Here is a 15458-nt window from a genome sequence, read left to right on the forward strand (position 1 = left end):
GAAGGTCATCGGTAAAATAATAGTCTTATAGATTGATAAATAGTATTACTGACAAAATAAATAATATCGTTAGAGGGGGATTTAACCAAATTCGAGTTAAACTACCGAACCAAAACTTCAGCTAGAATTCGATTTAAATTGCATTAAACACCAAATAGAACCAATTATTTAATCAAACTAAAGCCAAACCCTCTAAACCATTCTAATAATGTCATGAGATTTATTAGATTCATTAAACTTAATCATGTCAACCATATTAAAGTTCAAAAATTATTGATCAAAGAAAAGTTATGAATAATTGCCATTTCTGAGAATTGGAGAGGTGTCAAAACTCTCAAATGAGCGCATCGGGTTGGACGGGCCGAAGATGGGCCTTTTTTGTGTTGTTAGGGCCATTTAGCCCATGTAGGTGAGGCCATTTTCCAAACGGGCTACGATTTCTTAAATCGAGTACGTTCGGGCCTGGGCCATTGTAGGAGTGACAAGTCCAATGTGGCCAGTGAACTGGGCCTGTTAGGTACTTCTCTTTGCAGGAAGAACTAAATTCGCCGTAGTTTTTCATATCAAAATATGTAACATATAATGGTATCGATAAAATTATGGAAATCTATTTTAAATATATATTTAATATATATTATTATATAATTAAATAATTATAAATTAATAATAAAATAATACTTAATCACCTAATAACACATATAAATATATGTATTTATTTATACTCTAAGTGAATATATATAATATTACTGTAATGTTATCTCTTATACCTCTATCTTTAATATTAAAAAAAAAAAAAAATTAAAACACTGACCCTATTCCAATCAGTCTCAAATTCATAATTGTACCAATTACAATTAAAATTAAAGTTAAAATCGCATTAGAATTGCAACTATATACTGTGTTTTTGTCGAAATATCACTATTCTAGTGCAAATCAGTAAAAAAAAAATTATAATAATGCGATTTTAGTTTGATTTACACTATTTCAATGCGATCCCAATTGAAATCACATTGGTATGTCTTATGAGGTTTCAATTATAATCGAATCAAAATAGTGCAATTCTGATTGAATTGCATTATTTCAGAGTGATTTTAATTATTTTGTTATCATAGATTAATTTAATTTTTAAATTTTAATTTTTATAAAACTTTGGAAAATATATTTTATAAGAATAAAATATTATTCATCTTTAATATATATTAAAACTTATAAAGAATATTTTTATGTTTTTAATATCTCAATTTAATAATTAACTAATTTTATTAATATTGTTTGACATTAGTTAAAAAATTACCGTTTAATATTATTATTTTCATATAATTTGTATAAAAAAAATTAAAAATTAAAAAATATTTAATTATATAATAATATATTATTATTTTTATATAAAATTATATATGTAGGGTCACTGATAAATACAAATGGCGCATTGACAAAAAGTCAAAAGTACTCAAAGGCGTTAAAAGATACGGCAATTATAGTAAACCACGTAGATTCATATTAGGCGTCGATCTTTGAATAAGCCGTTAAATCATGATCGTCCATATCACTAACCGCCGTGCAGAAATCAATATATAAAGCCTGCGTTTTCAATTATTCTTCTGTCCTCTTCTCTGTGTTTCTTCAGAGCTATTCGATCTTCATGGTTCGTTCCTCCAAGAACACGGCTTCGTCCTTCTCCAGAAATCTTTATCACCGTAAGATTCAACTTCATCAACCATCTGGTTCTGCGTTTATTGTTTCCGCTCAAGGTTCGCTAATATAAAGATCCGTACTTTTTTCTAATTCTTGCGCGTATTATTTCCGCGGTGACTTGATTCTACTACGTTCTTTATTATTGAGAATAATATATAGGAAGATCGTGCGCTGAGGGATTATGTCTCTGAGATTGACGTCACGTTTCACGAACGAAGAGATCTTGACTCTTCTTTCTTTACCAAGACTTCACAGAATCTTCTTTCTTTGCGCTTCATACATGCAAGGTTTTTTTTTTTTCCTATTATATAATGTTAAACAATTTATTTAACGACTTAGTAGTTTTCTTTTTGTCTGATTATGGAGAACATTTACCTTGATAAATCAATTTTCTAATCATGACACCAATCTTGTATGAAAAGATCAGGATATTAGATCATGATATTTTCCTCGATTATTCATTAAGCTTTTGAATTTATTCCTAAATAGAGTATTTTTTTGGGATGATTTCGTGAATGATCTTGATCTTCTCGATGCAGTCTCGATTTAAGTTGCAAATTCTTTTTCTTTCTAAATAGTATTTAAGTTTGAATCTTTTTGTGCATCCGAGACTTTTTGGACATATTTTGGTTAAAATTTTGTTCCTTCAGGTTTTAGCTGCTGGGGCGTCTCCATGGGGGCAGTGGTTGATGGTTATTCTTCAAGTCAGTGGTGGCAGATAATCTGGTTGTGTAATCTATTGTAACCAGGACCGAAATGGGATATAATTGTGATGATAGATGAGTGAAATGTACTGGGATAAAGAAGCCCTTATGCAGGGGGTTTGAGTCCTGGTTTTGTCATCCGACCTTTGCCATGACAGGTGCGCTTGCATGGCAGGTCACACAAATCTTAATAAAATTTCTCTTTTGGTGGTTTTGAGGGGAGTTCGCACGGGATAATCCGGGTTCTCCCCTCTGTGTGTGGTCTGCTCTCCTTTACATTGCCTCTATCTCTTTTCATTAAATTTGCTACTATCGTCCTAATGCACCCCTGTGCATGGTGCTTGGATTCATGAACTTGTTACTATCTGCCCCCATGCACCATATTGGTTGGATTCATAAACCTGATACTATTTCTGGATGCACCTGAGTGTTGGATTCATAAGCATTTCGGCTGGATAAGGCCTTAAACCCATTCTACAATCAGATCCTGCTGCACTAACGCGTTCTACAGTTCTACTCGAAAGACCTGGAGGTAAATTTCTTCCAAATTTTAACCTTTATATAGAGTACTTTGTCCAACTATGGAAAAAGATGGGCATATGGCATATATTAGATCCAATTTTAACGTTCTTACATGTATTTGCTGGCCTTTCAATTAACATGAGGTTTTCATAACAACTATCCCCCACTACAGTTTACTATGCATGCCAAGACATTCATATTCATACAATATTCTCCAACGATTTTGTCATCACTAAATTAAACCTAATAGATAAGCTTTTGTGCTATATAGAACTGCTTGTTAAAAACTAGTCTTGATGGAAAACGCCGGAATTTTTATTATCTCAGCTCAGTTAAATTTGAATTCATTGTGTGAATGTTGCACCATTGTGATTGTAGTTTATGGTTCTTGATTACATGTGGTCTACCCATGAAAATGTAGCTTTTGGCATTCTGCTCTTAAGTCATTGGCTACTTTTTTGGGATATAAATCAACTATATTGCGGCTTCATATTGTTGGCTGAATTTCCGTTGGAGCTTGATAGGTACCTGAATATGGTGGCTAGCAAACCTCCAATTCTGATGGCTTCCAGAAGCTCAATGAACTACCATTAGTTGGTCTCTTTCTAGGTCAAGTTTACAATCAAACCAGCACTCAGCAGCCCACAGCAAACTACAGCAGCAACTCACAAACAAACAGAAAGGAAAATGAGTAAAACAGCGGCAATTGGTCCAGCCTTGATACTCGAAGAACTTCACAATTCATGAACACAAGGAATATTGACGCAAAAGAAGAAAACAACATCATATTGCAGCATTCAAAGAGCTTTAGAAATAATAGCCATTACAGTAGCCATCAGAGTATGTAATTATAACTGAAAATGGAAACAACTGAAGGAAAAGGAAAAATAGCTAAGCTGGGTGTAATATAAAATATTGATTCAGTAAAATGATTTCTTTCTTCATTACTTTCTCTGCCCACTAACACTTCCTTTATATACTGAATATTCTTTTGAGAGGGAGGATTAACACACATATGGCATATATATCATTGTTGGAACACTATTCTTTTGAGAGGGAGGATTATTCTTTTCCTTAAACTATGTCCAAGTTGCGCACATTACCACAATATTGTAACAGAAAATTTTTTTAGTACGGCTAATTGAGTGCTTGAGAGAGTAGATAGCTTTTGTCTTGATGTTGTTTTGATAAATATATTATTTTTCTTCTTCTCTGCTAAAGGTAGAAGAAAGAATATTTGTAGAATCCAGATTCTTTTTTGGAAACGAGAAACTAAATTATGTTGGTCTAGTGATTTAGAGAATTGATTGGTTGTTAACATCAAAACTGAATTTTTTATTACAATCACTGGACTTCAGTTTAAAGTTGATCGTAATACCAAACACAGTTCCTCAAATTACAAAAATAATTTAAATAAGTATTTGATTTATTAAATGAATAAATAAAATCATATTTTATTTATAAATTAAAAAAATGGAAATAAGATTAAGAGTAATGTTATGTGTACCCATTTTTTGTACACAATTCATATACACAGTGATATGTCATCATGTAATTAGGTGATTTTAAAACATGTGTCATCACATGATAAAGAAACATCTAATCACATGATAACACTTCATCTGTGTACACAAATTGTGTACCAAAAATGGATATACATAGTTTTATTGTTAGATTAATTGTTATCACACCAAATGTTGTAAGCTTCTACCTTATAACTAACGTCTCACTTTCACCCTGATCATAGGTTTTTTAGAACCCACATCGTGTTTAACACTAGTTTCACAGAAATCCACTTCATAGCTATTTTTATGCATAACACCCTCATGCATTCTACTCTCAATTGATTCAGCTCCTAGATTTCTTGGGATATCTCCATACATTCTCCTCTTAGACTTGCGATGATAAATTTTGGTGATTGGGCCTCCATCAATACCCCCCAAGACTCTCACCTCGTCCTCAAGGTGACAATGGGAGAAGTGCTCATTGATATCCTCTTAATCCTCCTGTGAATTTTCAAATTCAGGTAGTAGGCTCCATTTAATTAGAATCTCAAAGTGACTAGTCTTAGAGAATCTAGCACCCAACAAAATTTTTTGTTACAACTACAATTCCAAATCATTAGATAGACAATTAGGGAGAGGTTGAGGCTGAACCATAGTGTCAAATGCTTTTTTTAACTGGGAGACATGAAATACAAGATGAATATTACTATTAGGAGGCAAGGTAAGGCAAGACAATAAGCAACCGAATTGATTTTCTCTATGATCTCGTAGGATATATAAAAGTGCGGACTCAATTTTTTGTTAGGTCTTTTGACCAATTTCTTAAAGTGGTATGGATGTAGTTTGAGTAACACCATATCACCAATTTCAATGTGGGTTTCTCTCCTCTTTAAGTTGGCTTGCCTTCTCATTCGCTCATTTGCACAATTGAGTTGTTTTTTTTTTAATTTGATCAAGATAACATCTCTCTATTATAGGAGGGCATTGACTTCATCAATTTAAAATGACTCGGATCAAATACACTCAACCATATGTACTAGAGAGAACAACTATTTCTCATCTTAACTATGTCAAAAGAACAAGTCTAACATTCTTTTAACAATCAAGGGGTAATCTCTTCCGTTTATTAAATATACAAATATCATACCATTAGCATTACTTACAATCCTAAAGTACAAATAAATTATATTTTTTCACCAACTTTTAAATTTATTACTTAGACCCTTATCTATAGTTAAAAAAAATAAATACACAAACCTTAGTCCAACCAATCCCAAATCTGTAATCACACTGATTATAATTAAAATTAAGGTTGAAACTACATCATAATCGCATCATATCAATGCGATTTTGGTTGGATTTGCACCATTCTAGTATGATTCTAGTTGAAATCACAATGGCATATCTAATGCAACTTTAATTAGAATTAAATTGGAGGAACACAATCTTGGTTGAATCATACTATTTTAATGCAATTTCATCATTAGCTAGCTTCGACACGGTTCATCTGGTTGATTCACTTGCATAGCAAGACCTATGACATGACCTTGAGTCGTGTCTTCGCAAATAATGAACTATACTGAAATGGCTTATGCCTTGTGGACTATACCAAAAATGGGATTTAGACTAAGTCGTGGGCTTGCGGCCCTTACCATGTCCAGTGAAAAATAGTATTTTCCTGTTATCCTAAATTAAGTAAGCCAAGAGACTTATTCCCACCCAAGGTTTAGTCCATTTCCAAATTCATACCTATAGAGTTTCAAAAACCCAAATACCCACCTATCATCCAACTTCGATTAAAATTTTTAGTTATATCTAATGGTGCATATTCATCCAAACATGCAACAAGAAATCAAAAATCAAAAATCAAAAACTGTTTTCATTGTTCATGTGGTATAAACAATTTTTTTGTTCTTACAGTTTAACTAACCAAATCAACTCTAAATCTAACCGAATTCATTTTATCATAATCACAACACAAAGAACTTTCTTTCAAGCTATGGACGTACACAATTGGTATAGAATAAGATGATCAAATTAAAAGTAGAATGCAGTGGCAAAAATGATAATTATGCTGCAACACTCTACCATAGGATTGAAAACCTTTCACATGCACGCAATTTGGATTCTAAGGAACATACTAATGAAAACCAAGGCATAAAGGAAAGAGATCCACCAACATTGGGGTCTTCCACCACCAATCTTCCACTAAGATGATTGTATAAAGGAAAATGAGGAAAAAGCTTCAATGCATTAATTCAAGTTTCATTCAAATGTCAATACAAAAATTACAAATGAAGGCTTACTCCTTTATATAGGAGGCATGGATGACAATGATACACTTTGGTCAACAAATTAATATAAAATCAACTAAAGTCCCTAATGTATGCTAAGTCATCCATCATAAACTAAACCCATGCCCAAATAAATGAATACAAGACAAAATAGTACACATTTTCCTTAAATGTAAGAAACTTGTTTCCTAACTAAGGCAACTATCTTCTCTTTTAGTTCAAAACCAACTAAAGACATACTTTGAGTTCTTTGGGCTTCAAAAAGGAGTCTTAGACGTTTGTGCCAATAGTGGGCTTCAAAAGTTACACTTTTAGATCAATTGGAGCAAACTATTCACTTGGACCTTGGGTGCATGTAATGAGATTATAACCAAAAGTGGTTTTGGGCCAAAAATGAAGAAGGTTGACATCCTTAGGCTAATGCATTGCTGGAAATTCATGCTCCTTAGTTTCTTGTGTGGTAAGTAGGCTTGGGGTAGGTTTGGAGGCTGAAAGTGAAGAGGTAGTCGAATATGCATCATAAAGGTAAAACTATCATTTTATAGTAATTTTAAAATAAATAAAAATATATCTTATTTTGCTCCCTAGATTTTGAAAACTAACAATTTTACCACTACCTAAAAAATTTGAAAAGTTGCATTTCCCCCTGCTAGAGTTTATTTTATTTCTCTCATTTTACGATCACTTTCTTTGTCTCCGGTCAATCACCCATGCCCAGTCTCTCTTCCTCTAGGTGATGTCTCACTCAACCCTATCATACATTAAAAATGGAAAGTCAATTAATCAAACATTTGTCCAAAACAAAGAAGAGGAATCATCCATCGATGCTTCATTTTTGACTGATGATTCACTCATCTTCATCGGTGCTTCGTGAAGATGGGTTAGCATTCTAGTTGTCTTCTTGTCAGCTCTTTGTTGTTGTCAATTGATGATGAAGAATGGAAGACCAAGTTTGACGAATGAGATTAAGTGGATTTAGCCAATTCCATCAAGTCTTCTATCGTCGGAAGAGAAGACGGATGAAGAGGTCATTGGGAAAGAAGGTCATCGGTAGAGAAGGCATTCGACGAGAAGAAGCTAGCCAAAAAATGTATGAAAAACTCTTAAGGAAAAAAAATTACTTTTCAAAACTGAAAAAATTTAAACATAGATAAAGTTATTAACTTTCAAACTCTGAGAAGAAAATAAGATAAATTATATATTTTTTAATATTACTATTAAAATAATAATTTTATCCTTATATATAAATAAAAATTTGATACTAGATAGATATTTAGATTTTTGAAAAATTGCAAGAGTAATTTTAGAGATTGACTAGACCTTGGATTGGAAAGTCTTTTGGCAAGTTAACTGTTAAGACAAAAAGTCAACTGAGAGGCGTAAATCCAAAGCGGTCAAAAAATCCAGCAATTATGGTAAACCACGTAGATGCATATCAGGCGTCGATCTTTGAATAAGCCGTTAAATCATGATCGTCCATATCACTAGCCGCCGTGCAAAAATCAATATAAAAGGCCTGCGTTTTCAATTATTCTTCTGTCATCTAAAAGTCCTCTTCGCTCTGTTTCTTCAGAGCTATTCGATCTTCATAGTTCGTTCTTCCAAGAGCACGGCTTCGTCCTTCTCCAGAAATCTTCATCACCGTAAGATTCAACCTCATCATCCATCTGGTTCTGCGTTTATTATTTACGCTCAAGGTTCGCTAATATAAAGATCCGTACTTTTTCTAATTCTTGCACGTATTATTTCAGCTATGGCTTGATTCTTCTACTTTCTTTATTATTGAGAATAATATATGGGAAGATCGTGCGCTAAGGGATTATGTCTCTGAGATTGACGTCATGTTTCATGGTCGAAGTGATCAAGACTCTTCTTTTTTTACCAAGACTTCACAGAATGTTCTTTCTTTGCGCTTCATACGTGCAAGGTATTTCTCTCTCTGTCTCTCTCGCTTTTTTTTTTTTTTAAACTCTTCCTATCATATAATGCTAAACAATTTCTTTAACAAATTAGTAGTTTTCTTTTTGTTTGATTTCGGAGAATATTTACATTGATAAATCATGACACCAATCTTGTATGAAAAGATCAGGATGTTAAATCGTGATATTTTCCTCGATTATTCATTAAGCTTTTGAATTTATTCCTAGATAGGGTATTTTTTTGAGATGATTTTATAAATGATCTTTTATCATCTCGATGCAGTCTTTTTGTAAGTTGCAAACTCTTTTTCTTTCTAAATAGTATTTAAGGGTTTTTTTTTTTTTTTTGGTGCATCCGAGACTTTTTGGACATATTTTGGTTAAATTTTTGTTCCTTTAGGTTTTAGCTGCCTGGGGAGTCTCCATGGAGGCAGTGGTTGATGGGTATTCTTCAAGTCAGTGGTGGCAGATAATCTGGTTGTGTAATCTATTGTAACCAGGACCGAAATGGGATATAATTGTGATGATAGATGAGTGAAATGTACTGGGATAAAGAAGCCCTTATGCAGGGGGTTTGAGTCCTGGTTTTGTCATCCGACCTTTGCCATGACAGGTGCGCTTGCATGGCAGGTCACACAAATCTTAATAAAATTTCTCTTTTGGTGGTTTTGAGGGGAGTTCGCACGGGATAGTCCGGGTTCTCCCCTCTGTGTGTGGTGTGTCTGCTCTCCTTTTCATTGCCTCTATCTCTTTTCATTAAATCTGCTACGATCGTCCTAATTCACCCCTGTGCATGTGCTTGGATTCATGAACTTGTTACAATCTACCCCCATGCACCATATCGGTTGGATTCATAAACCTGATACTATTTCCGGATGCACTTGAGTGTTGGATTCATAAGCATCTCAGCTGGATAAGGCCTTAAACCCATTCTACAATCAGATCCTGTTGCACTAACGCATTCTGCACTTCTACTCGAAAGATCTGGAGGTAAATTTCTGCCAAATTTTAACCTTTATATAGAGTACTTTGTCCAACTATGGAAAAAGATGGGCCTACGACGTATATTAAATCCTATTTTAACGTTCTTATCTGTATTTGCTGGCCTTCCGATTAGCATGAGGTTTTCATAATAACTATCCCCCACTACAGTTATGTATGCCAAGACATTAATATTCACACAATATTCTCCAACAAATTGATCATCTCAAATATTTGTCAACACTAAATTAAACCTAATAGATAAGCTTTTGTGCTACATAGAACTGCTTGTTACAAACTAATCTTCATGGAAAACGCCCGAATTGGTATTATCTCAGCCCATTTAAATTGGGATTCATGTTGCACCATTGTGATTGTAGTTTATGGTTCTTGATTACATGTGGTGTACCCATGAAAATGTAGCTTGTAACATTGTTAGCATTCTGCTCTTAAGTCATTGGTTACTTTTTTGGAATATGTATCAACTATATTGCCGCTTCATATTATTGGCTGAATTTCCGATGGAGCTTGATAGGTACCTGAATATGGTGGTTAGCAAACCTTCAATTCTGATGGGTTCCAGAGGCTCAAGCAACTCCCCTCAGTTGGTCCCAGGTTTGGCTCCTCACTAGATCAACATTACGATCAAACCAGCACTCAGCAGCCTACAGCAAACTACAGCAGCAACTCACAAACAAACAGAAGGGAAAATAATTAAAACAGCAGCAATTGGTTCACCTTTGATACTCTTAAGAACTTCACAATTCATGAACACAAGGAATATAGACGCAGAAGAAGAAAACAACATCGCATTGCAATCAAAGAGCTTTAGAAATAATAGTCATTACAGTAGCCATCAGAGTATGTAATTGTAACTGAAAATGGAAACAACTGAAGTAAAAGGAAAAATAGCTAAGCTGGGTTTCGAGAGCCAGCCCTCACCAAGTGTAATATAAAATATTGATTCAATAAAATGATTTCTTTCTTCTTTACTTTCTCTGCCCCTAACACTTCCTTTATATACTGAATATTCTTATAACAGAATAGTGGTCCCATACTGTTGATTCAACAAACGCTAGACCAGCTACTGAATTTCCCAAAGCTTCTATCTCACAGGCTGATCCCTTTAACGTGCAAGAATGATACCTTATTCTTTCATTGTGTTTGTAGATGTATTAATTCTTTGTTAAAATGGTGGAGATGAATGCGTTATATTAGCACAGATTAACACACATATGGTATATATATCATAGTTGGAACACTATTCTTTTGAGAGAGAGGATTATTCTTCTCCTGTAAACTTTGTCCAAGTTGCCACATTACCACAATATTGTAACTCAAAAATTTTTTAGTACAGCTAATTGAGTGCTTAAGAGAGTAGATAGCTTTTGTCTTGATGTTGTTTTGATAAATATATTATTTTTCTTCTTCTCTGCTAAAGGTAGAAGAAAGAATATTTGTAGAATCCAGATTCCCTTTTGGAAACGAGAAATTAAATTATGTTGGTCCAGTGATTTAGAGACTTGATTGGCTGTTAACATCAAATCTGAATTTTTTATTGCAATCATTGGACTTCAGTTTAAAGTTGACGGGAATATCAAACATAGTTCCTCAAATTACAAAAATAACTTAAATAAATATTTGATTTATTAAATGAATAAATAAAACCATATTTTATTTATAAATTAGAAAAATGGAAATAAGATTAATTGTTGTCACACCAAATGTTATAAGCTTTCACCTTATAACTAACGTTGCTCTTTCACCCTGATCAGTAGGTATTTCTGAACCCACTTCGCGTTTAACACCAATTTCGCCGAAATCCACTTCAGAGCTACTCTTATATTTAACGCTCTTATGCATTTTGCTCTTAGTTGATTCAGCTGTTGGATTTCTTGGGATGTCTTTATGCATTCTCCTCTTGGACCTGCGATAATAAAATTTGGTGATTTGGCCTCCATCAATACCCCACAAGACTCTCACCTTGTCCTCAAGGTAAAAATGGGGAAAGTGCTCATTGATATCTACTTAATCCTCCTGTGAATTTTGAAGCCAGGCAGTAGACTCCATTTAATTAGAATCTCAAAGTGACCAGTTTTAGCGAATCTGGTATCCAACAAAGTTTCTGGTTACAACTACAATTCCAAATCATTAGATAGACAATTAGGAAGAGGTTGTGGTTGAACCGTAGTGTCAAATGCTTTCTTTAATAGGGAGACATGAAATACAAGGTGAATCTTACTATTAAGAGGCAAGGTAAGGCAAGACAATAAATAACCAAGTCAATTTTCTCTATGATCTTGTAAGACATATAAAAGTGTAGGCTCAATTTTTTGTTGGAACTTTTGGCCAATTTCTTAAAGTAGTATGATTGTAGCTTGAGAAACACGATATCGCCAATTTCAATGAGGGTTTCTCTCCTCTTCGAGTTGTCTTGCCTTTTCATTCGCTCATTTGCATAGTTGAGTTGCTTTTTTAATTGAATCAAGACAACATCTTTTTATTGGAGGAGGGCATCAACCTCATCAATCTAAATTGATTCGGATCAAATACACTCAATCATATGTATTAGAGAGAATAACTATTTCATGTCTTATCTATGTCAAAACAACAAGTCTAGCATTCTTTTAGTGATCAAGGGATAATTTCTTTAATTGATCAAATATACAAATATTATACCATTAACATTACTTACAACCCTAAAGTACAAATAAATTACATTTTTTCATCAACTTTAAAATTTATTACTTAGACCCTTATCTATAATTGAAAAAAATAAAAACACAAACCCAAATCTGTAATCACATTGATTATCATTAAATTTAAAGTTGAAACTGCATCAGAATCGCAATGAAAATGGTGTGTTTTGTCAAAATATCACAATTCTGATGCAATTCCATAAAAATACACCATATCAAATGCAATTTTGATTGGATTTGCACCATTCTAGTATGATTTTAGTTGAAGTCAAAATGGCATATCTAATGCAATTCTAATTAGAATTAAACTGGAGTAATACTAGACCTGGCCACAGTTCATGAACTGATGGTTTCGGTTTGAAACCGCTAGTTCATAGTTTGAAAAAATAAGGACTCTGAACCGAAACTATAATAGGACGGTTTGTAACCGGTTCGAAACTAACGGTTTCAGTTCATGACCCCGATTCAGAACCAATATTGAACCGTCAATTCTAATACATGATCTTGATTTAATTTTTAAATTATTAATTACAATAATTGAAAATTAAAAGAAAGACTTGGACTTAATTTTTCAATTAAGCTTCCTACGTATCTTCTTGGGGTTTAGAAGAATCAAAGTCTACGTAGTTCTCTTACCTTTGCATATCTAATAGCTGGCAGTACCCCCTTACCTTATCATTCACTTCCACTATCTTGACTATTATTTTCCGTCATCGAACTATCCGTAGTTAAATCAATCGATTTTTCATTGAAGTCCACTTTTATATTTTGTTGGCATAATTCGGCTCTTGTCCAATCGTCCACGCATACTTGGGCTTCAATAGATTCGGGAGCCAAACTTGATCGCCTCTCATCCAATATATTACCCCCTTGACTAAAAGTTTGTTTTATTGCGACAGTTGATACTGGTGTTGTCATGACTTGTTTAGCAATAGTTGCTAATGTTGGAAAGTTTGATATATGTCGACTCTACCATTCTAGAACTGGAAAATCTTTACCTATATTGTTGTCACTAAACTCAAAAATAGTAGTTAAATAAATATCAAGCTCCGAGATGGAGCCTAATGTTCTTCTTGGTCTTTTGCCCCTTTGCATCATAATACGATCACCATAACTCATATTTTGGGTTGATGATGGGGCAATAGGTGGTAGAGAGGAAGAAGAACCCCTTGGTTACTATAAATTAATGAATATTCAACATAAATTTCTTTAACTAAATTCATAATGTTAATTATAGTTAATGGAATATTAACTTCATCTTCACAATCTAATTGCAAACATTCATAATATAATGTTAAGTAATCTGTGACACCATCTAATTTAAATCTAGGATAAAAAAAAACAAGCAACAAGAAAAATTTACGGAATTATTTTATAGTAAGTTAACAATTTTGTTTTCATTAAAAAAATAGCTTCTTGTAGAATAATATCTTGTTCGTCTTCTTGTAAACCCTAATAATATTAACGGCTTCATTTAAAAATAAATGAGAAGTGGGATAATAAACTTCACTTAAAGTATAAGTTGCATTATTAAAATTTCTTAATACATTTAAAATAGTTTTGTAAATATCCCAATGTTGGGGATATAATGTAACTTGTGGTGCATTTTGTGAAATAAATGAGCATAATAAATCTCTATAATCAAAAGACTCGTTCAGTAATTCATATGTTGAATTCCAACGAGTCAACATGTCTTTAGGAAATCTTTTTGGTCTTCTATTATGTTGTTTACAAAATTTACCCTATTCTTTCATAATTTGGAGATGCATCCATAAAAATGAAATTGTTGTTTTTATTGGACTAATATAATTATTAAGACAATGTAAATCATCTTGTACACATAAATTTAATACATGACATGCATATCTAATATGAAAAAATCTACCACTTAAATTAGGTTTGCAAATTGTAATTAAGTTATTTATTGAGGCAGTATTTGAACGTGCATTATCAAATGAAATTAAAAAAAATTTATAAACTAATTTATATTATTTTAATATTCTTTTAATTATTCTATAAATATTATCGGTCGTATGTCAATTATTAAACACCCTAAATGCTAAAATTCTTTTTTGTAATTGAAAATTATCATCTATCCAATGACAAGTTATACTCATATAAGAGTAAACTTGTCAATGGTTACTTCAAATATCACTACATATAGATACACACCCATCAAAATTTGTAAAAAATTGAATTAATTCTCTTTTTTATTTTTTATATAAACTAAATAATGTTCTTTTTAATGTGTTTCTTGAAATAGTTTTATGTGCAGAGTTTAATACAGTTTTATAATAATTATTAAAAGCTAAATTTTCACCAAAACTAAATGCTAAATGATTTATTGCTACCATTTTTGTAAATTCTTCTTTACTTTTATTATCACTATAAATAAATAAATATTTGTGTGTAGAACCATACCCGATTATTTGTGTTTAGCCTCGACTTTGCCCCTTTTTTTCGAATGCTTTGACTCCAAGTGCCTTTTGAACATCCCATATCCACCTCCTTGTTTGAATTTATAAATTTGCTTACAATAATTGCAAACAACATCGAAATTACCATCTTCCTTTTGTATTTTCTTGAAATAAATCTTGAAAATATTGGATGTGAGAATTTTTTTAGAGTGTTGTTTCATCTCCATCTGTTGTTGATGTTGTTGTTGTTGTTCCACCTCTACATGTTGGCTTTCACTTTCTTGTATTGAAAAATCATCTATAAATTAATTTTCATTCATATTTGATATATGTGAATGTAGATCAAATCTCCTATTACCAGAAGAATTTTCACTACTTGTCATTTTTTGATAATAAATAAAATAAATTATATAAATAAATTATATAATTAATTATGAAAGATAATAAAAAAATAATAAATAAAATTAATTATAGAAATAAATTTTATAATTAACTATGAATTGTATAATAGAAATAAAAATTGGAATTAATAAAAAATAAATAAAGAATTTAATTAAATTTGAGAGAATTTGATTGAAAGATTGAGAGAGTATTAAGAATTAAAAGAATGAGAATGAGAGTTTGAAGGATTGAGTGAAAGAGTTGAGAGATTGAAATTTGGATGGGTATATATATAGGAAAAAAATTTTTAAAATAGGGGGTGAAAATGAGATTGTCCCCTG

General features: G+C 32.3%; 2 long non-coding RNA genes across 2 annotated transcripts; both read left to right on the forward strand.

Moving 5' to 3' along the window:
- The first annotated feature begins 1651 nt into the window (after window positions 1-1651).
- Window positions 1652-3802, forward strand: LOC123202456. The gene is made up of 4 exons (XR_006498965.1): window positions 1652-1751; window positions 1855-1982; window positions 2346-2931; window positions 3446-3802. It is a non-coding gene; the product is annotated as an uncharacterized LOC123202456 (long non-coding RNA).
- Window positions 3803-8484: 4682 nt separating this feature from the next.
- Window positions 8485-10612, forward strand: LOC123202047. The gene is made up of 3 exons (XR_006498910.1): window positions 8485-8647; window positions 9040-9629; window positions 10156-10612. It is a non-coding gene; the product is annotated as an uncharacterized LOC123202047 (long non-coding RNA).
- Window positions 10613-15458: the final 4846 nt, after the last annotated feature.

Source organism: Mangifera indica, chromosome 18, assembly GCF_011075055.1.
Source record: "Mangifera indica cultivar Alphonso chromosome 18, CATAS_Mindica_2.1, whole genome shotgun sequence".
NCBI lineage: Eukaryota > Viridiplantae > Streptophyta > Magnoliopsida > Sapindales > Anacardiaceae > Mangifera > Mangifera indica.